This window comes from Parasteatoda tepidariorum, chromosome 9 (genome assembly GCF_043381705.1).
Source record: "Parasteatoda tepidariorum isolate YZ-2023 chromosome 9, CAS_Ptep_4.0, whole genome shotgun sequence".
NCBI lineage: Eukaryota > Metazoa > Arthropoda > Arachnida > Araneae > Theridiidae > Parasteatoda > Parasteatoda tepidariorum.
In genome coordinates this window covers 39,527,251-39,554,747 of record NC_092212.1, presented here as the reverse complement: position 1 = coordinate 39,554,747, position 27,497 = coordinate 39,527,251, and the positions used below count along the sequence as shown (strand labels likewise).

General features: G+C 29.5%; 1 long non-coding RNA gene across 1 annotated transcript in view; it reads right to left on the bottom strand.

Moving 5' to 3' along the window:
* Positions 1 to 7,774: 7,774 nt before the first annotated feature.
* Positions 7,775 to 27,497, bottom strand: part of LOC139426615 (uncharacterized) — a 142,761-nt gene continuing 123,038 nt past the window's right edge. Inside the window, exon 3 of the long non-coding RNA XR_011637838.1 lies at positions 7,775 to 8,054. This is a non-coding gene — a long non-coding RNA (uncharacterized lncRNA). The remainder of the gene's footprint in view (positions 8,055 to 27,497) is intronic.

Below are 27,497 nucleotides of genomic sequence, written 5' to 3'. Positions count from 1 at the left end.
GATAGTTCATGATTTGAGCGGTTTCCACCACTCTGCTTAGGAAACTAGAAATTATATTTAAATCCTTCACTTACTCCAAAAGTAGTTATGAAGTTCGTCCAGAGATGGCGCTGATAACGGGAAAAGCCTATAAAAATGTTTTCAAAATTACAACCCAACCATCAGTCCTCCAGATTCTAAAGACAAAATTAACAGACACCCTTGTTAATATTTCAGTTGGAATGGTCGGATGTGAGACAAAAAATATTATTTCATGAATATTTTAGACAGTTTTTTGTAACTAATTATGAAATTAAATAAATTCTTTCCTTAACAGAACGCAGTAAGCCGCATGTTAGTATTTGTTTCGGTGTTTCTTGAATTGATTGACTTTCCAATTCGTCAGAAATTTCTGGTATTCTCGGTTAATCATTCCTTCAAGGGCAAAAATGAATATCGACCAAACATGAGTGTCTCCGTAAATAATTGTAGTCGACTTTAACCTCATTTTCTTACATTTAATAATTATTTCTTACATTTAATATTTAATAAATGTAGTTGGATTATTATTCTTTCATTATTAATAATTTTCATTATTTTTTCATTATATCAATATTAACAGTACAAAAAAAAATCTCATTAACTTTTGAACTAATGATTGGATTTTCACGCAAGTGAGTACAGTCTTAATGATTTGAGCTGTACAGTGAGAAAAAAAAGAGATGAAAAAGGACTATTCCGTATAATTTTTGATCTAATGATCAGATCTTTTTACTTTTTAAGATTTAATCTTGATGGTTCAAAGAAGGCCGGGACAGTCTGATTAGTAGGGCACTGGACCCTTGTCCAAGAGGTCGTGAGTTCGATCCCCGTGTAGTAAATGGTGACTGATACACGTTAAATCTGATGAGCCGCAAAGTCCTCCATGTTCCCATTACAAATCAATAACTCTTTGGGTACTGATCCAGGAGTTTCCTTGTCTTCTGGATTGGTTCAAAACTAAAGAGCTACGGAGTTAAACATTAGTAGTCGTGAACTCCAAATTGGGTCAGTTGTTCAACGACCGTTATAAAAAAAAAAATGGTTCAGGGTGGTGACCTCAAATATGCTAATTAATTAGCAAACGATATTTTAAGTTGCGAAATCAGACTCAAAAACGTATTTTCTGAGAAAAACATACCCTTATTTTGACGGAATCGGATTTCTGACCACCAAAATATAGGGGATAGCCGCAATCGGGGAAATATGAGTCGCATAGTTTGATAAAGTGAGTGGTCCGAAGTTTGGATCCCTTAATGATAATTTTACTTTTTGCTTATTTCGCCATATCTCGAGAACATTTTAAGCGAAGTGAAAAAATTTGGCACACAATAATAAAATTTGTTAATCCATTGATAGTTCAATGCAAAGATAACTTATATATTAAATATTTATTATTTTATTTTATAATAGTTGAAAAAATTTTGAATACTAAGGTATTAAATTTTTTACATCATCTTAAAGAAAGTAATTTTACTTATTAAAATAAGAAAATTGACTGAAATCAGTCAAATGGTTTCTAAGAAATCAAATTTTAAGAAAATCGTATGTTAAAAGTCGTATTTTAAAGTCGTTACTATTGGGACCATGTTTCCCAGATTGCGGCTACCCACTATATTTTGAATTTCAAAAAATCAAATCCGTTGTAAAAAAAAGGCATTGTTATTCGGAGAAAGTACGTTTTTGTATCTGATTTTGTAATTTAAAGTATTTTCTGCAATAATTAATAAGCATAATTGTGGTCACATCCTCGAACCATTAAGCTTGAGCCTTAGAACGTGGCGATCCAATCATTAAAGCAGAAGTTATTCAGGTTTTTCCCTTTTTAAATTTTTTTGCCTACTGAATTCTAATTACGCTGGTTATTTAATTTAGACTATATTTTAAGCAGTTTTAAAATCGGACACACAAAAATACAAAAACATACTTTCTCAGAATAAAATAATTTATTTAATTTCGTTTTTTTTTTTTTTTGGTCATTTAATAAACTTTAAACGTTACTTTTATTTTCAGAAAGTTCATTTCGGTTTTACTTAAACACCAACTTCTTGTAGAGCTTCGATCACTTATTCAAGTTTATCAAGGTAACCGAAAATAATTTTAATAACATCAACAAAACGAAAATTGCTTAGATATTCTCCATTTATCTTCATTTATTTTATTATTAAAAATTTTTTTAGGATCATTTCTAATATATAAATTTTTTGGGCTAACTAATCGTAATTCGGAAGAAAAGTTTCAAGCCACATCTTGAATTTCCTTGATCATGCTTGATAAACAAACTTTCTATCGATCATGCTTAATATTTTGATCATCGCTTAGTGTTTCCTATCTTTAATCATCTTCCTTAAGATTAAATTTCATGCACGGGTAACATTTTAATTTTTATATCAATAAATTTCCTAATTAATCTCTCTTAATTGACAAAATAATTTTTTAATTTCTCACAGTAAACAGATCAGCGATTAAGATGCACCTAAATGAGCGCAAAACACGTTTTATAATCTCTTACAAAACATCATTAGCATCTTCATTTGATCATCAGTACTCTACTTTCTCCATCCTTAGCATCCCTAGAGAGATCTTGAGCATCCCTCACACCTGAATCCAAACGTGCCTTCTAACAGCCGCTCATTTAGCAGTATCCTTTCCTCAGCATCCCTTTCCCAACACTCAACAACGAGTATTAACTCAGGTACGAGACGCATCATCTCTCTGCTCCACAGCATCGTCTCTTTGCTCTTCAGCCTCCCCATCCTCATCTTGCGCTTCCTTGGGAAGAATCCTCATTCTGGAGCGGATCAATTTTGAGGCAGAAGTGGTGGGAAGGTCACGGGGTGTTGACTTGGGTCTTAGATTCCCAAATCCCTCTTTAATTAAGGAATTCAAGTTCCACTTGTATATTGCTCGTCTCGGTGGGGTCCTTTACTTTTGGGTTTTAAGGGTGATGAGATCGGGTCGGGTAAGGAGAAGACTTTGCTCAAATGGTTGGGTAAAGTGCTTGGATCTTTAGGGATTTTAGAGTGAGAGAGGAATTTTAGAAAAATTAAAAAGAAAAAGATTGCTTGGAACTTATTTTCTTCACTGGAGAATATGAGAATTAAAGTAAATTTGTACATTCGGTTGTAAGAATGTTTTCGGATGTTTAATGAAATGTCTTGACGACTGTGGAAATTAAATATCGCGATTATATCGTTATATGATATCGATAGTTCATGATATGTAGAGTTTTTTTTTTTTTAATTTAACAAATTTGTATTATTTTTACATTGTACAATATTTCAGTTACCCAAATGAAATTTTTTACTCTCAAATAATATCGTTTCTATCGGTTCTTATAATGGTTATCCACATATGATGTCACGTTTTGAGAGGAGGCCTGGAAAATTGAGACAGTTTCTGAAAAGAGAGATGGGGTAACAAGAAATGTGACGCCACACATGTTGGTTAAAATAAAAAATATATATAAAGTCAGTAGATTTTATTTTATTTTATAACCGAAACATGAACAGCGGACCCAATGTTTTAAGTTTACGACGACTAATGTTCAACTCCGCAGCCTTGTAATTTTGTACCCAATCCAGAAGACAAGTGATCTCCTGCATCAAGTATTGGGAGAAATTTGCCTTCGTGGAGGATTTTTTGATGGAACTAACCCGCATTTGCGTTACACGGAGAGGAAAATCACGAAAACCTCCTACAGATAGCCTGATGGCAAGGGTCATGACCCATGATGCGTCAACCAATGAGGATATTTTACGTCAGCACTGTGGCTGGTGCAAGGCAGATGAGGAATTCGTATCGAAAAAAACAAAAAGAAATCAAGAAATTTTAAAGGAAATTTTAGCATACAAAACATTTCCGAGATATAAATGCATATGCTTCTTATAAGTTTATTTAGGTTTTACCATACTAAACTTTTCCCCTATATTAAGACTGATTCCACTTACAAATTTATTTAAAAATTCTTACCAAGGGAAATTTTTCTACAATATGATTGCATTTTATTCTAATAAGTTGTTTATGTTCTAAAATGCTACATTTCCCCCCAATCTGAAAACTCATTACCTCTAAAAGCTTGTTTCGAAATCTTACTACACAAAAGTGTTCCACAATAAGATTCTTAAAAGTTAGCGTAAACATTTTACAGCACAAAATTTTACCATAATATAAATGCTTATGTCGTAAAAAAGCTTGTAGAAATTATACGATACAAAAATTTTTTTTTGCGATATGCATGTTTACTGCTCTTAAAAATTTGTTTTTAAATTTACCACATCAATATTTTCTTTAATATGAATGCACATTTTCGAAATAATAAGTATATTCAAAACTTGTAATAATAAGAAGAAGCAATAAAATGGGCAAAGAGTGAAAACAAAATTTCAAGTAAAAAAAATCACTCTTTTCACTAAAAAAAAAAAGGATTAAAAAATAATTAAAAAAAAAAAAGAAGAATACACTAGTTTCAATTCAAAAGAAAGTCATTTCTTCTATTTAATAGCAAAGGTATCTACCACTTATTCATTCATTAAATTCAACTATCACACCAGGTGTCAATATCACTCTATGACGAGTTCCTTTCCCACGTAGAAGCAACACGTGCTGACGTCGGGCCGCACATGTTGCACGGGGGCCTACTCCTCCCCGTCCGAAGTACCATCCTGAGTACAAAGAGGGGCCCCTCTAGGGACACAAAAGAAGGATTAGGACACCTCAGATTTCTTTTATATAAGAATATAGATGATTGAAAAAAATAGGAAATCCCGTGGGCAACTAGATGATTCAACTGATAATTTGGCGGGGTTTGGCTTGTTTTGTGTATTTTTGGTCTAAGTAAGATTTTATCTTACACATGGGTGAGGAAAACGATAAAAAATACTTCAAGTAAATTTTACAATAAGAGAGCCGGAAATCTACGCAAAAATTTTTATTTTAAATATGGTAGATTTTAATATGAGATTTTAGAACACAGTCAAATCGAGATTTCTCAAACCTGAAGGAACAGAAGAACTTAATCGTATTTTCGGAGATTCTAACTATTGAAAATCAATTGTTAAGAAAGAAAAATTATTTTTGCACAGCTTTTTATAATGAACATCTTTACACATCCTTTTATAAGGAAATAAAATCTAAGTGCACAAAATATTTATTAAAGAAAAAAGATTCTATGGTTCATTGCTTAACCCTTTCGCGCCGACTGTCACAAATACGTGCCAGCATAAAACCGTATCAACCAGGGTAAGAAGATAAAACTGGTAATCAAAGTAATTCGTTAGCAGTTTATTTGTGGGCCGAGTTATAATTGTTTGATTTATTTAATTCACCATTACTTTGTTCAAAATAAAACTATTTAGTTATACTTTGAATTAACATTGATTATATGTATGATTAAACTAACAATAATTAAAGTAAAAGCAAAGTAAGTCTGTCTAATTAGAAACGACTACATTTAAGTTACCGTTTTTTATTTAATTACGTCCTGGTTCTGATTGTCTACGAATGCTTTTCTGAATCACCCGTCCCCAAAGGGTTAAGAGAAGAAAATGATATTTTATCAATTACACGTAAGTGGACAATTTGGGCAAAGGTGGACCGAGACACTTGGTCATTGACACATTGACCACTTACATGTATAACTGAATGATTTTTAAATGAATAACTGGTCTGCGCCCATGTTCAGCAAGTTGTATGACTAATGTAATTTTTAGATCAATAATCTATTTTAATAGAAATATCTTTGTATTCCTGACAGAAAATATGAATAAGAATATAAATACATTTGGGAATTAAAAGTTTTTATAAAACAGACGAAAAATTAATGCGAATACATAAAACAATAAGGAAGAAAAATTGTTTGATGCATTTCTTTTGTTAGTTTATTATCAGCGAAATTTATTATATTTTCAGCTAATTGACAAAAAGAAACAACATTTAATTACAAAGCTTAACTATTCCAAATCAAATAATAAAAGAAAAATTATGAACATTCATTTCTTTGCAGAATAAAAACTAATATTCTTAATACCAAAACGCATTGTTCTATCAAAATTTTACAAGCTGAAAGAAAAAGAAATTGCAAGCGATTTAGTGAATTAACGATACTTTTAGAGGTATAACATAAATAAGAATTTAAAAAAAATCTTAAACGTGAAGAGATGTAAAAAAGGGAAATTGGTGATTAGCTGGTTAAAAAGAGATTTAGCAGATGGCATCAAAAACCCTTGTAACCGTCTTTTATTCTTTCTTTCGAACATTTGGTGAACAGGTTTTCTTATTGTTTTATTGTGCTAGAAACAAGACTTGTTTAACAATAGCGAAAAAAAGGGGGCGCGTGTCGGGTTTTTAATTCATCGAGTTATATTTTCGAAATCAAAATTCGAAGCAGATGTATTTCAGGAACAGGTGGGATTGTTTAATTTCTTTAATTTATCTTCACTTTCTTAATAACTTTCTTCAGATTGTTCTTTTCTTTTCCTCATGCAGGGAACCTTTTTTTATCGTTTGCTAATATGAAACACGCTCTCAGGTGCAGTTTCATAATCGTCAAGAACCTCTTATTTTTTATTCTATTTAGTAATTTTTGTCTGAGAATTTATTAAATGGGGTAATGAAGGTTTTGGTGAAGTTTTGAAGAGTAGTTCTTTTTTTTATTTATCGTGGTAGTTTTGAAGAATAGTTCTTTTTTTTCTTTAACGTGGTTATTTTTAGTAATTTTTACTTATATTTTAGACTTTTGCTTTTCAATTTCCACATTCATTCTAGTAAAAAAAAAATTTTCTCATATGAAATATTTTGATCATTGCCAAAGGATGAAATAGCACTTTAATTTAAAACACATTCACTCTGATGAAAATAATTTCCTCTTTAAGCTAGTGTTTTAACCATAGTTTACGAATTAAAACTTTTTGCCCTTTATTTTGGAACCTTTTTTACAAAAATTTTTATAACAAATTGTTTGGTCTTAACAAAATTAATAGAGCCGAGATATGAATGCCAAAAAAATTCTAAAAAATAACAAAACATTTTGGTAAAATAAGAAAAAAACATACAATAAAAATAAAAATCTTTAAAACTAAACTTAAAAAAAAAACAACAATGCTTGTAAAATAAAAATAATAATTTAAAAAAAAATTCCGTATAATAAAATAAATCTATTAAATATAAGCAAAGTTCCTTGGAATTAAACAAATTTTTCAATATCAAGTACAATTTCTTTCTTAAAATTTCATAAGATCATGAATGTATTACAGCGTGTATATTTAAGGAAATTGAGACATACTTTTATTAAAATTTGAAATCAAAGTTAAGTGCAAAAAAGAATATAGAAACTAAGGACGAAAGTAAACTTGTTTGATACATGTATACACTGATATATGCATATATGCCGTAGGTTAATTGGAAAATCTGACTCTTTGCTAACTTCCGACGTCTTTTCTTACACTTCATACAGTGAGCTTTGTAGGCGTGCAAAGTGACGTAGAAAGTTTGCTAAAAGTTGGATTGTCAATTAGCCTATGACATATATACTAAAGTGTAATTGAAAAAAATAATGTATAAAGAAATATTGAGAAAAATGGCTTGTCAACTATTTTCTTTCCCACGTTAGCACTATAAACCTTAAAATAAAATTTCAGAAAACAAATTTAAAAAAAATTTATTTTTGAAAAAATTTATTGCAATATGTAGCTTATGATATTGTAAATTAATAAATTTTCCAATATATACTTCAAGCAAATTACAAAAATGTCCAGTATATACTTCGAAACTTCAATTTTTCTGAAGTACAAGAATTATCAGAATTACAATGGATTATTAAATACTTTCAGTATTTTCAAGGAGGGGGGGGGGCAAAAAATCTTTTTTCCAAAAATACAGGTTTCCCATGAAGCACTGGTGTTCTTGGAGTTATATTGAATTCCGATGCTTTTTTTACTGTGTATCTATCCATAAATTCCAGAGTAGTTATTTCTGTTTTCTATCCTTATCAACAGCTCCTTTCACAGATGGACAATGGTCATGTTTTTTCTGAGAAACTGCAATGTATTAAATAGCATAACTCAATGGGAAAGTTGTAAGAATGAGCTACTTCTAAGATTTGAAAGATTGTGAAAGATTCTAAGATTGTGACATCTAATATTTACAAAACGAAATTACCCCTAAAAATCACAAAAAATGCCCTAAAATGGAAAAACATGTTCCAAAATCTAAAAAAAGGTCCTAAAATTGAAAAACAGATTTCAAAATCTCAGAAAAAATGCACTGAAATGCAAGAACACATTTTAAAATTTGTTTTAAAATAAAAAACACATATTAAAATCTCAACAAAGAGAAAAGGCCCTAAAATGGAAAAACACATTTCAATATCTCAAAAAAAGATCAGAATATCTTTAAAAAAAAAGGCCACCGAAATGGGAAAAAGACATTTCATAAAATGCTTTCATAAAATAAAAAACACATATTAAAATCTCAACAAAGAGAAAAGGCCCTAAAATGGAAAAACACATTTCAATATCTCAAAAAAAGATCAGAATATCTTAAAAAAAAAACAAAAGGCCACCGAAATGGGAAAAACACATTTCATAAAATGCTTTAAATGAAAAACACATTTCAAAATCTTAAAAATAATGTTCTAAAATGATTGAACACTCGCCCAAATCTAAAAAAGGCCCTAAAAATCTAAAAAAAGGTTTTGAAAGAAGAAACATAAAAAAAAAGAGTCCGAAAACGTGAGCGTTAGCCAAAAATGCAAGCAAACCTTAAGCTGAAAAAAAAAGCCTAAGTCTTACAGGTAGTTTAATGCACGCATTTTAAATTCTAAACGTAATCACTTTAATAAAAAAAGTTTGCATAAATTACTAATATTCTAATCTTAGTAAAGACTAAAGGGAGCTTTTTTGAACTTTAGTTTATTCCATTTTGGTATTTAAAATAACTTATATCCTTAACAAATATTTTGTTACCAATTTAAGGGGATGGTTTTTATACTAGTTAGAACCATATTCATACTTTTTTTAAAAATGACATTCATAAAAAACATTTACATGAAATAATTGAATCAATTATATTTAAATAAAATAAAATTTTATATGATACATCCTCACTTATAATTTAATATGATACATTCAACTTATATATTTACTTGTAATTTTCTGAATCAAACATAATAAAATATTAATAAATATTTAATTGTATTCTATATTGTATATATTTATGTCTTATGTATTCCTTGTTATGCATTATGTATGTATTTCATGTATTCTTCGATTGCGTATTTTTCTATTATATATTCTTCTATTATGTATTCTTTAATTATATATAATTGAATAGCATTAAATATTCACTGGTGTTCTATAAACCAATTATGATTGAATGATTTTAAATATTTACCTAGATTTTTTTGAATCAATCGATGGTGACTGCTGATTAATTAAAAGAAAACAATGACAAAATTTTTTGTTAAATATTTATATATTTGCTTTTGTTCATAAAAAATATAAAAGCAATATTTGGTCAAAAGTAATTGAAGTTCAGTTAGAACTAAACGGATTGTGACCTAAAGCTTCAGAAAATTTCAAATGATATATTCTTATAAAAAAATTTTAAAAAATAGAATTTTTTATCCAAAAAGTCAAACCGACGTGATAAAAATCATAACTATCATGTAATGAAAGGAAAAATTATTTTGACAGTTTTACTTTGTCTAATTCAAATTCGATCAGCTGCGTGCAAAATTCTTTAAATGGAAAAGAAAATATTTGTCCCGACTTTTTAACATTAAACATTTACTCGGAATCAAGAAATCAATTATGATCAAAAATCATAACTATCACGTAATGAAAGGAAAAATTATTTTGACAGTTTTACTTTGTCTAATTCAAATTCGATCAGTTGCGTGCAAAATTCTTTAAATGGAAAAGAAAATATTTGTCCTGACTTTTTAACATTAAACATTTACTCGGAATCAAGAAATCAATTATGATCGAATGGTATCACATATTTTCTTGTATTCAATGAATCATTTATTATCAAATGATTTTAAATTAATTCTTGTATTCAATGAATCATTTATTATCAAAAGATTTTAAATTAATTCTTTTATTCAATGAATCATTTATTATCAAAAGATTTTAAATTAATTCTTATATTCAATGAATCATTTATTATCGAAAGATTTTAAATTAATTCTTGTATTCAATGAATCATTTATTATCAAAAGATTTTAAATTAATTCTTGTATTCCATGAATCATTTATTATCAAGAAAATTGTAATTAATTCTTTTATTCTATGAATCAATTATAATTGAACGAAATAAAATATTTACTTGTTTTTCATAAGTTTATTACTGTACATATTTCATTAATATAATTCAAAAAGTTTAATTCGAATAATATAAATAGATTTATTTTTGTTTTATAAAAAGTATAACGAAATATTCGGTTAGATAATTAAAGTTTAGTTCTAGCTAAAAATAATATAATCTCAATCTTAAGAGCATTTCAAATTATGTATTCTCACGCAAATTTGAATAATGAAAAAAAATTGAATTTCTAATAAAAAAAAATCAAACCAACATGATAAAACTTTGATCAAAACCTAAAGCACAAGGCAGTGAAAGAAAAAGACATTAGTCTTTGTGATTTTACTTAGAGTAATTTAAATACAATCAATCCAAAAGAAACTCTTCAATCGAAATGTATTGTAGTTGACTTTTTGATATAGGGGCTAGGAGAGCTCCCATTCGAGAAATAAATTATAATTTAATCATTTTAAATTTTTATTTGTATTCGGAGAGCCAATTTTTATTTAATCACATTATATATTTAATTATTTTCTATTAATTAATTATGTTAGAATGATATTAAATATTGACTGTCAACGTCATTCTGTCCACGAAATATCATTCAGCCCACGAAATTCAATGTCATTCTGTCCACGAAATATATAAAATCATTTCAATTAAAAATTATATATATACATTTGAGTCAATATGCTATGCAGTACTTTTATATTTAAACATGCATGTTATGGGCTTTTATTCAGGAGAGCTCAAAATGTAGAGAAAACAAGGAAAAAATTACAGAACACTGAAAAAAGGGGAAAAAGAAAAATAATAAAAATAACAAGAAACCGAGAAAAAATCCGAAAGAAAGAAAAAAAATTATTAATCCGCAAAATAAAAGATATAACCTTTTAATCGGCTAACACGATTACATCCGCAAAAAGAGATGCTTTCTAATATTGTATCAATATGGCCAAAGCAAAATATATCAATACAATAGTGTGAGGAGCATTTAAAAAAATTTTTACAAAGAAATTACAACAAATAAAATAGAGCACAAAATGTAAAAATATCATGTAATCTTAATATTCTTAGTGTTTTCTTTTTGTATTTATTTATTATGCTATATATATATATATCTATATATGTATATTAGTTTTAAGTTTAAAAAAATTTAACCCCAATCTTGAGAGCATTTCAAACCATATAGTCTCATACAAATTCGAATAAGATTGAATTTCTTATCTGAAAAAGGCAACCCAACATTATAAAATTTTTATCAAACCCTAAAACATTAGGCAATGAATAGTCTCTATAATTTTACTAAGTGTAAATCAAATTCAATCAGTCTAAAAGAAAGTCTTTGATTGGAAATATAACTTTTTTCAATTGCCTTTTTGATATAGGAACTTGGAGAATTTGCATTCGAAAAATCACTTAAAATTTAATTATATTAAATTCTTATTTTAATTTGGGGAGCCAATTTTAATAGAATTTCATTAAATATTTAATTGCATTCTATGAATTCATTATGTTTGAATGTTATTAAATAGTAATTTTTATTCTTTGATCAACTATATAAATTATTTCAATTAAAAATATCTATATTTACGTCACTAAAAATATAGAATCGCATCTATTTTGTTCCAACTAAAAAAAATGTAATCTCAATCTTGAGAACATTCCAAATGATATATTCTCACACAAATTTGAATAAGATAGAATTCCTTTTCTAAAAAATCAAATCAAAGTGATAAAAAGGTGCCAGTTTGACAGAATTATATTAAACATTTAATATTATTCTATGAATTCATTATGTCTAAATGTTCTTAAATATCAATTTTTATTCTGTTAACCAACTATATAAATTATTTCAATGAAAAAAAAATTCTATAATTTCATTTTTGTCACTAAAAATATAGAGTCACATCTAATTTGTTTTTACTAAAAAAAATGCAATCGCAATCTTGAGAACATTCCAAATGATATATTCTCATACAAATTTGAATAAGATAGAATTCCTTATCTAAAAAATCAAATCAAAGTGATAAAAATTTTATTGAAACCTAAAGCGTAACACAAAGAAAGAAAGAATAAAAAAGAGCCTTTGCAATTTTACTTAGGATAATTCAAATTCAATCAATCCAAAGGAAACTCTTCAACTGGAAATGTATCCATCTGTACTTGACTTTTTGACCAAAAGAGGTTTTTTTAGTTTTTGATAAAGGAACTTAAAACTATCTTGCGGCACAATAGTTACAAGAACAGTTTTTTTTCCATCCGGGCAACTCTCACATGAAAGTTAATCTTAACTTTTTCGGATATCACAATGGTGTACCGCAGTGGAGAACCTCGACTTTGATTTCCGATTTACTGGTTGAAAAAGTCCAACAATTATTTTTCCTTTCCTTCCTTTGTGTTGGCGTGGGTTCAGGAGTCAGGGGTGTTTTAATCCGAAATTATTATTTTTTCCTTCTTTTTTCAGCGCTTTCTCTTACTTTTAACACCAGCTGAAACGAAATGAAAAAAGTTTCGTGAAATAAAAAGGGATTCCAGGGCGTTGGAGTGGATAGGGTATTATTTCGTTGGGGGCTTATGGGGTTTTATCATGTAGAGTAGGTGTGAGCTTAAGGGTTACTCTTCGTTTTACTGACATGGTTGCCAATAGTTTCAGGANATAAATGAATGCGGAAAGAAAAAATTCACGAAGCTTTATATCAGAGGTTAAAAATTAAAATTAGCAATATACAATTTCCTTACTTAATTATCAGTCCTAAATTTCATAAAATCCTTATAAAATTTAGAGCAATCAGATGTGGGTCTAATACTTACCTAACTAAACCTGGCGCCATTTTCTCTAACTACTTAAATAAAATTATTAACAGTATTATTAGAAAAAGGTTTTTCTTGGATTATCACTAATAAGGAACCGATTTTAGAATTCAGTAAACATAATAAAATTAATTCTATTGCGACTTTTGATTTCCAGGATCTTTTCAGTAGCATTCCCCTTTCTAAACTAAAAGATGTTCTTTTGAATTATTACTGTGACTTTAAAGATATCCCTCATTGCGATTTTGATTTTTGGGAAATTCTAATTAATTTTTGTCTTTTTAATAATTATCTTTTCAATGGAAAAGATATTTTTCTTCTATATATTTTTCTTTTTTGTTGTATTTATTTTTTCCGATCGAAGATGAATAATTGGATCTTTTAGGAATAGCTGGTCTAGTTTTTTTGTTCTTTTTCAAGTTTTATATGTTATGTTACACTGTTATAAAAGTAATACAATATCTATCCGAATTTGACGTAGAAATACTCCAAAAATTGAGTGACTGGGTACTTTATTTCTAGTTAATATCGAATTGAGAGTTCACACACACACTTTAAGAGTGTAGTTAAATATTATCGCCAATTATTGAGAAAGCTTACACCAAGCTCAGGTGCATTAACTCAATCCTTGAATTAGTGTTATGTTTAATAACCGGCGTTTAACGGCCGACTCAATTCTGAGTTAACGATTATCAATTCAACTTCTCCATCTTGTAATTTTAAATCCAATCTAGAGGGAAAGGGAACTTTTTGATCAAGCATTGGTACAAACGTGGAATGTTTTGATGGAATAAAACGTTTGCGTTACATGGAGAGGAAAACAACGGAAACCTATGGTTAGCCCGAAGGCAAGGGGATTCTAAACCATGATCCGTCTACCACTAAAGGTTTCTTACATCAGCACCGTGGTTGGTTAATTTCGACGATTTTGTCAACACTTGAAAACCATCAAACGATGGATATTTTCTGTTTACAATCGAGCAGAGAAGATGCATATTTGATTTTGCCTCGCATGATGCTGAATATTCCGCAGAAAAAGAAGTAAACTGTTATATAAAAAAAACATGTATGATTTCAGTTGAATATCACAGATAATTATGTTCTAATAAGAAGATTTACATGAATATCTCAATTGTTCTAAATAATTTTATAATATTTAATTCATATCAGCTTCTCATTCGTAATGTCTCTTTTCGAATTCATATTAAAATTCACTCTTTGTTGTGTGTACGTTTGATTAACTGTGTTGAAATTTAAGAAAAATCATTATCCCTGTGGAAAGAATCTTTTGGCATTTAAGTACACGCTAAATCGATGCCAAATTCCCAGCGAGAACGAATATCAACATCGCCAACTCTTTAAATGATTTTGCACAGCCTTCTTATTGCTTGTTTTCTTAAATCGTGTGAAATGAGGAAAACAAAACTCATTGAATATTCAACTAGCAAGTAATAAAAATTAATAAAAATGATATCTAAAAACCGTTGAAAACATACGCCTTTCTGTTAGCATTTAAAGAAACTTAGCTTAGGAAAGAATAATAAATATTGCTTCTTGCAGACGATTTTCTTTTACAGCGAAACAAAAGTAAAACTTCTTTAATTCGCATTTGATTTATTAAGAGCATATCAATCTAAATCATCTTCAAGCACTCAAAATTGTCTACGATTTCAATGTAGTCAGTCAGAGATGATTGTTGTAAAAATTCAGCTTAAACTACTTGTATTATATATTTAACACAATCCGCAACTATTGAGTATAATATAGTTATAGATAAAAACTTAATGACTTTTAAATTTAATTTCAGTTTCTTACAATCGTTCTGGCTTTGCCCAAATGAGAAAAAAATAGATGCTTATACATAAAGAAATCAGGAAAAAAGGATGAACGTAATGATGGCAATATTAAAACGAAATCTTATTTGTTCCCGTTTGAAATTTTTCAAATTAAATTCACTGCTACACCATCGCATTCACTTTGTAGGCAAATAAAACTATAACCAGGAAAATGAACATTGTATTATTTAAGATTTTAATATGATATTACAACTATGTATAAACCTAATACGACCTTAAAGGTTTAGGTTTCCATATGATATGACAACTATGTATAAACCTAATACGACCTTAGAGGTTTAGGTCTCCACATGATACATTAGGTCTCCACATGATACATTATACATTATACAATCATGAGTAAACATAATACCACCGTAATGGTTAAGGTTTCCACACGATATGACAAATACGTATAAACCTAATACGACCATTGAGGTCTAGATTTCGATAAAATACGGCAATTTTGAGTAAACATTATACGACCGTGACAGTTAAGGTTTTCATATGATATGACAACTATGTATAAACCTAGTACGTCGTAAAGGTTAAGGTAGTTAGATGATATAACAACTATGTATAAACTTAATACGACCTTAGAGGTTTAGGTATCCATATGATACAGCAATCATGAGTTAACATAACGGTTAAGGCTCCCATATGATATGACAAACACGTATGAACTTAATACGACCATTAAGGTTAGATTTCCTTAAAATATGAGAATTATGAGTAAATATTATACGACAGTGACAGTTAAGGTTTCCATAATGATATGGTAACTATGTATAAACCTAATATAACGTAAAGGATAAGGTTTCCATATGATATGACAACTATGCATAAAACTAATAGGTCATAAAGGTTAAAGTTTCCATATGATCTAAGAAGCTTATTTAGAACATTAATTACGTAGCTTTTGCAACATATAATTCAAAAACAAAACTTCATACTCTATGATAAACTAATTTAAAAGAATAATTTTTAACTTCTGTCACACAAACGTATTCCAGAAGTACATTTTCAAAGTTACCTCATTTATAACATTAAATCTTCTATTTAAAGCAAAGAACTATTTTATTCCAGCAGAATCGTTTGTGCATCCCAAAATCAGAAGAGAACTTCACGCATTCCCCAATATTTTCGTCAAAACAACAAACCTAGTTTGAATTCCACCGCCTGTAATTGGCTTTTCAGCATTTCAAAACTGTCAGGCTGACTTCGCTTCGTAGTTTCAAAATCAATGTCATTCCCTTACCCTTAATACTTGGCGCAACATTCGGTGATGTATGCATTGGTGCATGCATATATAGTTCGAGATGTCGGTCCGCAAGGTGCGCATTTGGTTTATTATTCATTATCTTGGCGTTGAAATTTCTGGAAACATTCGGCCGAGTCGCTTCGCAATGCTAGATAAGGGAATGCTGCCTTTTTGGTTTTAGAGTAATTAGTTTCAGTTTAGTATATGACTTTGGAAAATGTCGCCAAATCTCTTAGAATGTATGTTTTTGGTATTTGTTTTGTGTCATATTTGTTTCAAACTGAAAAGTTGGTATTAAATTTTATTTACTATTGCAGGAAAAGAAAGTCATAAAGATAAGCTTCGTGTTTTGAAAATTCTTACTTGACACTTTAGCGTTGTCTATTTAAATTCGTATTTACTTTATAACGTTTGTTTGTTTATGTATAAATTACACAAATTATACTAAAGTGTGTGTAAAACTGAAGCTATAATTTCAATTAGGGATTTGTTGCAAAATATTATCTTTTGTTGTTATCTATTTGTTACAAAAAACTCGAAAACTAAACAAACACAATCAAAATTTCAAAAAATAAATAAATTATTATTTTTTTTAAAAAATAATATAAACTATATTAAATAATATTTTAACTAGGGATTTTAACTAGGGATAAAAAATATTTTAACTAGGGATTTGTTGCAAAATGACATCCATTATAGTTATTAACAGTTTTTGACACTACTAACTAACATGCACAATTAAAAAAAAATCTATTAAAAAATGTACGTAATTTAACGTTACTTCAATTTTAGTTATTTACAAAAATATTATGCCCCGTTTTACTTCTTTATAATAAATAAAATTTTACATATGAAGGCAAAATTGAATTCCTAAAATACAATACAAAATTTTGTGAAGAGCATAAATAGGTGAGTGCACGAATTATATAGTCAATATTGTACAGATATTCAATATTTTATGACTGTTTATACAATTGTTAGTATGTGAGAGGGGGCTAGTGTGGACACCTTTTATAAATTAGTAAAAAGAAAATATATATATTTTTTCCCCAATTCCCACCTGGGGTTGACATTCGTCAATTCAGGCGTAGTAGGGCAGATTTGCTGGCCGATCTTTCAGGGGTACCATACTAGGTGGGCCAACATTGCTCCCACTGTAAAGACAGATAGTATAGAGAACCAATCCAGAAGACAGGGAAACTCCTGGATCAGTACCCCCAGAGATGTGATTTGTTATGAGAACACGGAGGACTTTGTGACTCGACATATTTAACGTGCATCAGTCACCATTTACTACACGGGGACTCTTCGGCTGGCGAGGATCAAACCCACGAACTCTTGGACATGGGCCCAGTGCCCTACCAACCAGGCTATCCCGGCCTTATACATGCATATAAAAACTAAATAAGCATATATACATAACGATATAGTTTTTTTCTTCTTTAAAGTATGCAATCGCACGCTACGCCTATGATTCTGAATATGGTTGTCTAAAGTATAAATGCGTATTAGTCGGCTCTAGATATCCGCTAAAAATATCCCGACTGCAGGACTTGAGACTGAAATTGCGGGTACCCGGCATGGGATAATGAAACTCTTTTACTGGATCCAGGTAATCAAAATTTAACCGAGTACGAGGTAATCAAAATTTAAACGAGTACCAGGTAATCAAAATTTAACGGAGTACGAGGTAATCAAAATTTAACCGAGTACCAGGTAATCAAAATTTAATCGAGTACGAGGTAATCAACATTTAACCGAGTACCAGGTAATCAAAATTTAACCGGGTATCAGGTAATCAAAATTTAACCGAGTACCAGGTAATAGTTGGATACCCATATGCATCTCAAGTATCATCTGATTGGAATTTTAAACAATCATATTTAATAAATGAAATTAAAGAAATTGGTAAAAACATTTATGATACAAATCATACTATTTATTTAACCGCTTTAGGGCCGGGGTTGCTTGATTCTCCCTTCACGGCAACGTTATCATAAATGATACGAGCCTTTCTGACTCTAGCGGCCCAAGTTCATCCGGATATGAACTCAATTCAACACTCTCGTACTGCATCTGGTATTAGTGCATGTAATCTTGGGCGTGCAGGCTTTGGGAAGCACTTCTTTCTCGTTTTGCTAGTCTAAAACAGATCTAAGAAGAAGTGAAATGCAAAAATTTATTATTTTTATTTTTAGCTTCGCTAACTCCACCGATAAGCCTAAAAAATAAAAAAAAAACAGTTGAAAAAAGAAATCTATGCAGTTGGCTAATTTTTGTAAACTCTACATACAGACAACAAATGAATGATCTTCCATTTAAAATTCAAATTAATTCTAAGAGTTTGTGAACAAACCCAAACTAAACAAGTACTAAAATAGATTCGATTATGATTACGCGAATGTAATTATTGAAAGCAAACAAGAAACTATACGAATTCCATCAATTAAAAGAAAGTGTTAAACAGTCTAAGATACTTATTCACTTTCTTCTCTATTTGGAGGAATTGATTTTTTAAAAAAACACGCGTGTTAGTAATCATACAATTTACATAAAATGAATGTGAAACATCCTATGCAACACGTTCATTTATTTTTTATTTATTTATTTATTTGTAATATCGTGAGCTGCTCAGACGAAACTTTAAAAAAAAAAAGAATTAGAATCTCTACACGAAACAAAGAATCGCTTAGAAAGGGAATCTGGAAAAATTCCCCAAATTTTTGTAAACTCTACTGACAGAACAAGTAAAGAATTAAGTTTTCCACTTAATTCCACATAGTTTAAGTACTTAAAAATAAATGAGTACTAAAACAAATTGGATTATTATTACAGGAATGGAATTATTGAAAAAAAAATACGAACTCCATTAATTAAAATAAAGTGTTAAACAGTCCAAGATACTTATTCACTTTCTTCTCTATTTGGAGAAATTGATTTAAAAAAAAAAAACATGTATTTACTAATCATACAATTTACTTAAAATGAATGTGAAACATCCTATGCAACATGTTCATTTATTTCTTATTTATTTCTAATATCGTCAGCTGCTCGGACGAAACTATAAAAAAACGAGTTAGAATTTCTACTCGAAACAAAGAATCGCTTGGAAAGGGAATCTGGAAAATTCCCCCAAATTTTAGTACTCTCTACTGACAAAACAAGTAAAGAATTAAGTTTTCCACTTAATTCCGCATAGTTTAAATACCTAAAAAAATGAGTACTAAAACAAATTGGATTATTATTACACAAATGGAATAATTGAAAAAAAATACGAATTCCATTAATTAAAAGAAAGTGTTAAACATTCCAAGCTACTAAGTAACTTTTTTTTTTATTCAGTCTCGCCAACTGCTCACGAATATCGTTTATCAAATGAAATTAAATGGATTTTTTTTTTTTAAGAAAAAAAGTTTTCATTGTTAAAAAAAAGGGATCTGAACAGTTCGCTGATTTGGGCACACGCTGGTTGAAGAATGAATGGCCGGTAAAATATCGTTTGCTTTGGATTAATACAAAGGGATAGTCATTGAAACCTTTGTTTTGGTATCTTGGTCACGTTATCGCCGGGTCAGGAGTGGTTTTCATCTGATGTATGAGAATTCCAATTATAACAGACGTGACTTATTATCTGAGGATGCTCTTCAAAATCATTGCGTCCGCCATTTTATCTATTTTTTTCCCCTTCCAAACACATGTAAGCTAATTGGAATGAAAAAAAAATGGCGAGAAAAAATTGTACAAAAAATAATAAATATTCTGTTATGTTTCATTTTTGGATAGAAATAATTTAATTGTGATTTAGATTTTTGCATTCACGCGTTCGGCAATTGTGTGGCTATTCTCAACTGTAAATTAGATAGCAGACGATTCTTTAAAGAAAGTTTCGCCTTTTCTAATGGCACCCACCAAACTGCGTGATTAAACATATTTTGCCTTTTGTTATTTCATAGAAAATGCGAATGGAACTCCCAGAATTTCATTAACTTATTACATAATGTTAATTACAAATTGTGTTATTCATTTGTTTGATGTCTGTTCTTTTTTTTCCCCTTCCATTTCTTTAAGTACCTAATAAGAACGTTATGTAAATAAGAGAAAGCATAGTAAATGCAAATTTTTGATGTGCGTGGCAAAGAAAATAGAACAAAGAAATAATAAAAAAAAGAGGGCCTTTTTTGAAAAGGAGTGTCTGAAAATGACTTTTATGCCAAAAGGGGGAGCACCGAATGTTCTTATTCGAATAGAAGTAATGCAGCAAAGAAAATAATTAATTAATAAAAAAAAAAACTTAACCAAAAAAACAAGCTACTTACAATTACAAAAAAATCATATCCTCTTGTTTTTTATTTTCAAAAACTCTTTTTTCTCGTGTTGTATTTTTTTCAAAAGCATGTGTCCACAATAAACGACATATCTAAAGAGACTTTGAAATTGAACTTCAAAATAAGAGAAAAAAAAAACTATTTACCGTATCTTACAGATCTTGCGGAGCGATTGTAACGTTCATTTAGATAATTCCAATATTTTTTCCACGTATAATTATCCAAAAGCTTCGAAAACAGCAGCTTGTTTAATATTGTCATAAAAAAGAAAAAAGTCATAACCATGCGAAACACAATAAAAGTATATGCCTCCGAGTTAAATTTACTTCTAAATATTTTTTATTTTTATTTCATTTTTAAAAATATTTTTTACGATTATTGTCGGTGGTTTCGTATTAATTAGCGAACATCAGAGAAATTACTATTGAAATCCTCGAAAATGCTTTTCTTTTTATGTAGTTAAAATAAAAATAAAAATAGATTTGTGAAAAAAAAATTAAGGTTTATTATCAAGCCTTTCATTGACTATGGCGTTAAACAATAATGAGAGTGAAAATTATAACTCTGGTGATGATGGTTTTAGTAATGTTTGTTAAAAAAACAGTTTATACTATTTATTTATGTTTTCTTTTCTTTTCTTTTGATATTCAATTTTTTTTAAAAGCTGTTACATTTATAAGGAAACCTCAAGAGTCTAAATACTTTGAAGTTATAAAATCTAGAAGAAAAAAACTGCAGTATTTACATTTTTTAAAAGCAATATAAGATATAAACTGATATGTTTAAATCGAATTTATAATTTTTACCAAAAATGATTTTACTGAGAAAATGTTTAAAATTTTTTCAACTGCATTAATAGAATCAACTTGTACTTTTTTTTTTAACTGTTTCGTTTTTCCTCAATCAGTTTAAGGGGTCATTTACAAATTACGTCACTCTTGGAGGGAGTGGGGGTTTGCGAAACTGTTAGTTTGTGAAAGGTGGGATGGGAGGGGGTAACAAGTAGTGTAATATCACACATTTTGTCTAAAATAAAACCTTTTAAATCCATTCATGTGTTATTATAATTTTCTCATCTGAGTTTTATTTTAAAAAAATAAAAATACTGTTTTCTGCTGATAATTTTGTATAATCACTGGAATATCACCGGAACAGGATGATGGAGCACGAAAAGTACAAACTTGTTTACATAAGGTGATTCAGCACAGCGATTATAAACCTGTCCATACAGGAGGATTCAGCACAGCATTTACTACTAAGAGGTAAGAACTGAGTATAAGAATTGAGAATTGCTCAGCAACCCATTCCCGAAAATGTCCTCGTATACTACTTCCAGGGGAGATCCCTCCATTGTGGGCTTAGCTGGCTAATCTGTTCCTGCTGTTAATTTTATATATTCACTGGGATACCACTGGGAACAGGATGATGCATCACAAAAATTACAAACTTGTTTACACAAGGTGATTCAGTACAGCGATTACAAACCTGTCCATACAGGAGGATTCAGCCAACACCTCCTAGAAGTCGAAAGGCCTCAGCACGGATCAATTTAGTAGTCCGATGTGACGAAGTTAATTGCGCAGTAGACGAAAAGTAAAAAAGATGTCATTACGTTAGGGGTACTAAGCTGCGCAGTGGTTGAAAATACAAAATATGTCATTACGTTTGGACTACTAAGGGATATTTATGGTAACCCGTGCTAAGGCCTGTTCTTTCTAGGAGGTGTTGATTCAGCACAGCATTTACTACATAAGAGGTAAGAACTGAGGATAAGAATTGAGAATTGCTCAGCAACCCATTCTCGAAAATGTCCTCGTATACTCCTTCTAGGGGAGACCCCTCCATTGTGGGCTTAGCTGGCTGATCGTGCGCATTTGCATGGGTTCATTTATTTATATAATTTAATTAAATATATTGTCCCAATTATCTGTCAATTTTGTGTTTTCTAATAATTTATGAAGTAAAATGCATTATGATTGGCCCATATTTATCTGTTTCATCCTAGTTTACTGATTTGGTGACTAACCTTGAACCACGGTACTGTACCAGAATGTTGATTGGAGAAGAGTAACATCTCATTCGTTTGTAAGTGAGATATTCATAACCGAACTTATGGACTGGTGACTCTTAACAATTAATAATAATTATTCAAAGAAGAAAAAAATGAAAAAAATTCTGCGGAAGAAAAGGGCTTAAAATTGAAATCACTTTCAAACATAACGGAATTTCGAAAAAAATCTTGATTTAAAATTACAAATATAAATAGCTCTTTCAGGACGTCAAATTTCAATTCTGTAAAGGCATATCTGCGGGCTGCAGAGCAACCCGCAGGGTATATTTTACTACGAGTTAAATAGTGAATCATTTTTAAACTACCACTCACTTTTGTATATTTCATTGTATTTTCCATACATCTCACTCTGTACACCTTCGTAATTTCAACTTTCTAAGTTTTATAGTTTTTGCAGCCAAAACAAAATGTAGCGTTAAATTGAACACCCAAAACAGCGGCAGTGGATGCGTTTCTCATGTTTTTTTTCTCTAGCACAGACAGATTTTTATTACTATTTCATATTTTATTTTTCTGTCTTAAACCAAAAATTTAGCATAAGTACACACGTAATTGTTATTATGCTTGCAACTTTCATTAAAACACACAATTAAAGATTTAAAAGTTAAATTTAAAAACTAACCTATAACAGTACCCCCAAACCTTTTTTCACTGTGGACCAGGCAACGTTTGATAATTTTGCCGCAAACTGGTCGAAGTTTCATAAATTTTACAGCGGTCCAGTGGGACGTTGATTGCTTATATTTTAGATTTTTTTGATTTAATAATTTTAATTTAATTGTGGTTTAAACATTCCTTCAAAATAAAATATAATTACATGAGCGCTATTGGCGCGACTTGAGGTTGGGTTTCCAAGTTAATCTCTCGTCTACGGAAAGTCGCACAAACCGGAGAGAAATACACCACAGTAAATAAAATGGAAAATTTTTAATGTTTCGCATTTGATACACGGGGCTGCACCGGTAATAGCCTCGGGGGTTGGATATCACTTACCTATAACATATTTCTTTTAATTTCTTTGGAGCTATATGCAAACAAATGATTATTTAATATAACATGACACATGCGGTAGGGCTATAGTGATGAGTGACACTTTGTGAGAAAAATAGGTAAGGTGTAAAAAATATTGGAAAAATCTGTGACATCATTTATTGTCAGCACTTAAGATCCGACAGAATCCCCCCTCCTAATAATAACAAACAACATTGTACACAATATCCAGCGAATCATTCATTTCTGATAATTATGCTCAATGTATCAGAAGTCTTTGGAAAAGGAACGATATATATAGATATCAGAAGGTTTATTTTATTTTAATATATTCTTATTTTAATATACTCTAAAATATTGTCACATTTTTTTAAAAAAAAAAATACGATTTTTGATTTCATTAACTTTAAAAGGGAATAAAATGCCTTTTAAATTCAGAAAAATCAAGTAAGAACCAGTTTGAGGAGATGTTTCGTCTGAAATATTTTTTGCAAGCGATCATTAAAACCATGCAATGCAATTGATTTTTTGCAAGCGATCATATTAATAGAACATTTTGTGTTTTTTATAGCAAATTATAACTGTTTCAACAAATTTGTTTCATTTCTGAAATAATAACTATTACAATAATATTTTTAGAAATATTTTTTTTAAACAATCATTAAAACAATGCAATGCAAGCGGTTTTTTTTCAAGCGATCATTAATACAACATTTTATGATTTTTATAGCAAACTATAACTGTTACAACAAATTTATTTCATTTCTGAAATAATAACTATTACTCAAGCTTAGTAAATGCCTTTCTTTCAAACCATTTAAAGATAATGTTTTCTTTCCACTATTGCAATGCAAGATTATTATAATTAAAAATGAAAACTGAGAAAAAATTGCCAAAAATTCTATTTAAAAAACTTGGCAGTCTGACTTGTATCTGAACCAATCTTTAAAGAATTGTTTGGTTCAGAATCTTAAAAAGGCGACTGGTTTGCATTATATGGTACAGCAATTTTTTTTAATGTATTAGCAGTACTAAGTAGAGAGAAGTTTTATTTTTATATTTACATTCTTTTACCGGTGCAGATGTCAAAGAAAAAAAAACTTAAAACTGATTCAGATTTTAAGTTGCTTTTTTCCCCACTTGAATGGAGCAAAATTTAAAAAATTATTTTTATTAAACCAATGCTGAAATAAATATTCAAAATTATTATTAAAAAATAAATCCTCTCTCGACTATGATGAAAACAAACTTCGCCGTATACCCAACATATCGTCAAGAACAATTTTTAAATTTAAAAAAAAAAAGCAGACGATTTTCGATAAGCTCTTGAAGTTACAACGTAACTGTGTTTATAACTCAGGCATTTGTCTTATAAATAGAAAGATTCTAATTGCCAAAACTGGAAGCATTATTAATTAACCTGCTACCTGTCATGCATACTGAGCAGTTAATTAGCAAAAGGAATAACTCCCGAATGCATATTTCACAGTGTGCTGGACCCGAAATGCTGGAATTAGTCATTAGTTATTAGGGGGTGGCATATGGAACCCTCCGGGTCCAATTTCCTGAAACTTCCAAAGCCAATACAGCCTGAAGGATGAATTCACAAGTTCCGAGGAAAGAGTTCCGGTGCGCCCGAATAATTTTGAAATTATATTCGGGATTGAAAATTAGTCAATTACAATCGTTTGCATCCTGTATTTTGTATTGCATTATTTTTTTAAATTATTCTGATTATTAATTTGCGGTAGAATTATATGTTCATAACAGGGGAAAGGAAGTGGCATTAATCTTCAATGCACATCGTCTGCCGTATCCTAAATGTCCCGATTGCGGTATAAGATATTTATTTCAAAAATTAATTTAGAAATGTTTTAAAATTGTTGAAAAAATTAAGATAGCTTATTTAATTATGCGTCTCCTTCACGGAATATAACATTTAAAAATGTTATTTTGAAGTGAAAATCAGTAATAATATTTCATTTAAACTTTTGATTTTAAACACTATATATTATACATACTTTCAGAAAATTTAGAAAAGGTTAACTATATCACAACAAAAGTTAACTGTCACAATCTAGTTTAACTCTGATCCAGAACAAATATAAATCACATTAACATGCAAATTAATTTTTCTTACACTTGAATACCTGTTAAAATGGTTCAACTTGAGAGAAAAAACGATAAATTTTTTTTATTACTAAAGTGGCGATACATTTGCACGAAAGTGTAATTCAAGATACTCGTTAATATTATGAGTCAACGTTAAACAGATTTCTGTGGAAGTAAATATTGTGTTTGCACTTAAATTATATTTACTACGCTCGCTAATTAAAAAGTTAGGACTGTGTGGAACTAAATTCTCGCCTGTAATCTTAGTACGGTGCAAAGTTAAACCATATTATTGAGCAAATGAATTTTTTCAAACATCATTTTACATCATTCCCGTGGAATTTGAGTGAAAATACGATTTCAACATTTATTAATGTTGCAACAAATTTGCATGGTTCGACAAGAAACGGGTTTTTGTTAGAATAAGCATTATAGGCTTAAGTTATAAATGAGCTGATAGAAGTTGTGGAGTATGGTTAGATATGAGTGAATACGATTTAATTTAACTTTTTATTTAAGTGACAGCATACTTGCCGATATTATGGTTCAGTGTAACCTTTATATTATGATTTAACGTTGAACCTATTTTTGTTAGAGCTTTTTGCACTTAAATTATGATTTCTACTTACAGTAGTTAGAATGTTCGGAGCACGTAGAACTGCAATGTCGCTCAAATTTTGCTGCAATCTTAGAACGATTCAAAATTGAACCACATGCGAATTCATTTTCTTCCATTTCATTACTGTCAGATTTGAGTGAAAATACGATTTAATCTCTTATTAATGAGGCAGACGATTTGTATGATATTATGGTTTGACGAGAAACGGGTTTTTGTTGGAGTAAGCTTTATAGGTTTAGGTTATGAGTGACATTGAACAATTTTTTAGCGTAAATATTACTTGCACTTAAATTATATGTTCTACTTACAGTAATTAAAACGTTTGGAGAGCGTAGAACTATAAAGTCGTTCAAATTCGGTGCAATCTTAATGCAGTGCGAAGTTCAACCATATTATCATGTGAATAATTTTTTTCAACTTCCTTACAGTTATAAATAAGTGGAAATACAATTTAGTATTTAATCACATTTGTAAGACATTATGGTTTAATGTAATCTTTGATATTATGGTTCAACTTTGAACTGAGTTTGATTACGCTAATTTTTTTGCACTTAAACTATATGTACTACTTACCGTAATTTAAACGTTTGGAGCACTTAGAACTGTTAAGGCTTTGAAATACGCTGTAATCTTAATACGATGCAAAGTTGAACCATATTACCACACGAATAAATTTTCTAAAGCTTTATTATAAATTATTAAGGTGAGATATTATTAGAAATGCTATTAAATGTTTCTTTTTTGGTTAAATTGCACAGTTACACGATATTACAATTCAATATATCGCTTGATAATATAGTTCATCGTTAAACTTATTTTAGTGTATTAAGAATGATGATTTTTATAAGGTGTATTGAATTGTTTGAATTTAAAATTTTAATGAATGTTCAGAGTTGTAGCTACAACCAGTTAAAACAAAATTGTAAAATTCTGAGTACTATACATACTAAAATTTGGAATGTAGTCAAATTCAGCACAAAGCCCAGCGGACTTATAATAGAAGGAAGAAGAATAAGAGGTTTAATTTGGAATTTCTAAAAGGAAATTTTAAATTCTTACAATAAAAACGGATTTGGACCTTAAAAAAAACGTTCATTTATGGTTATTTTTCATTGCAATTTTTTTCATAACTGTGATGAAAAAAATTATC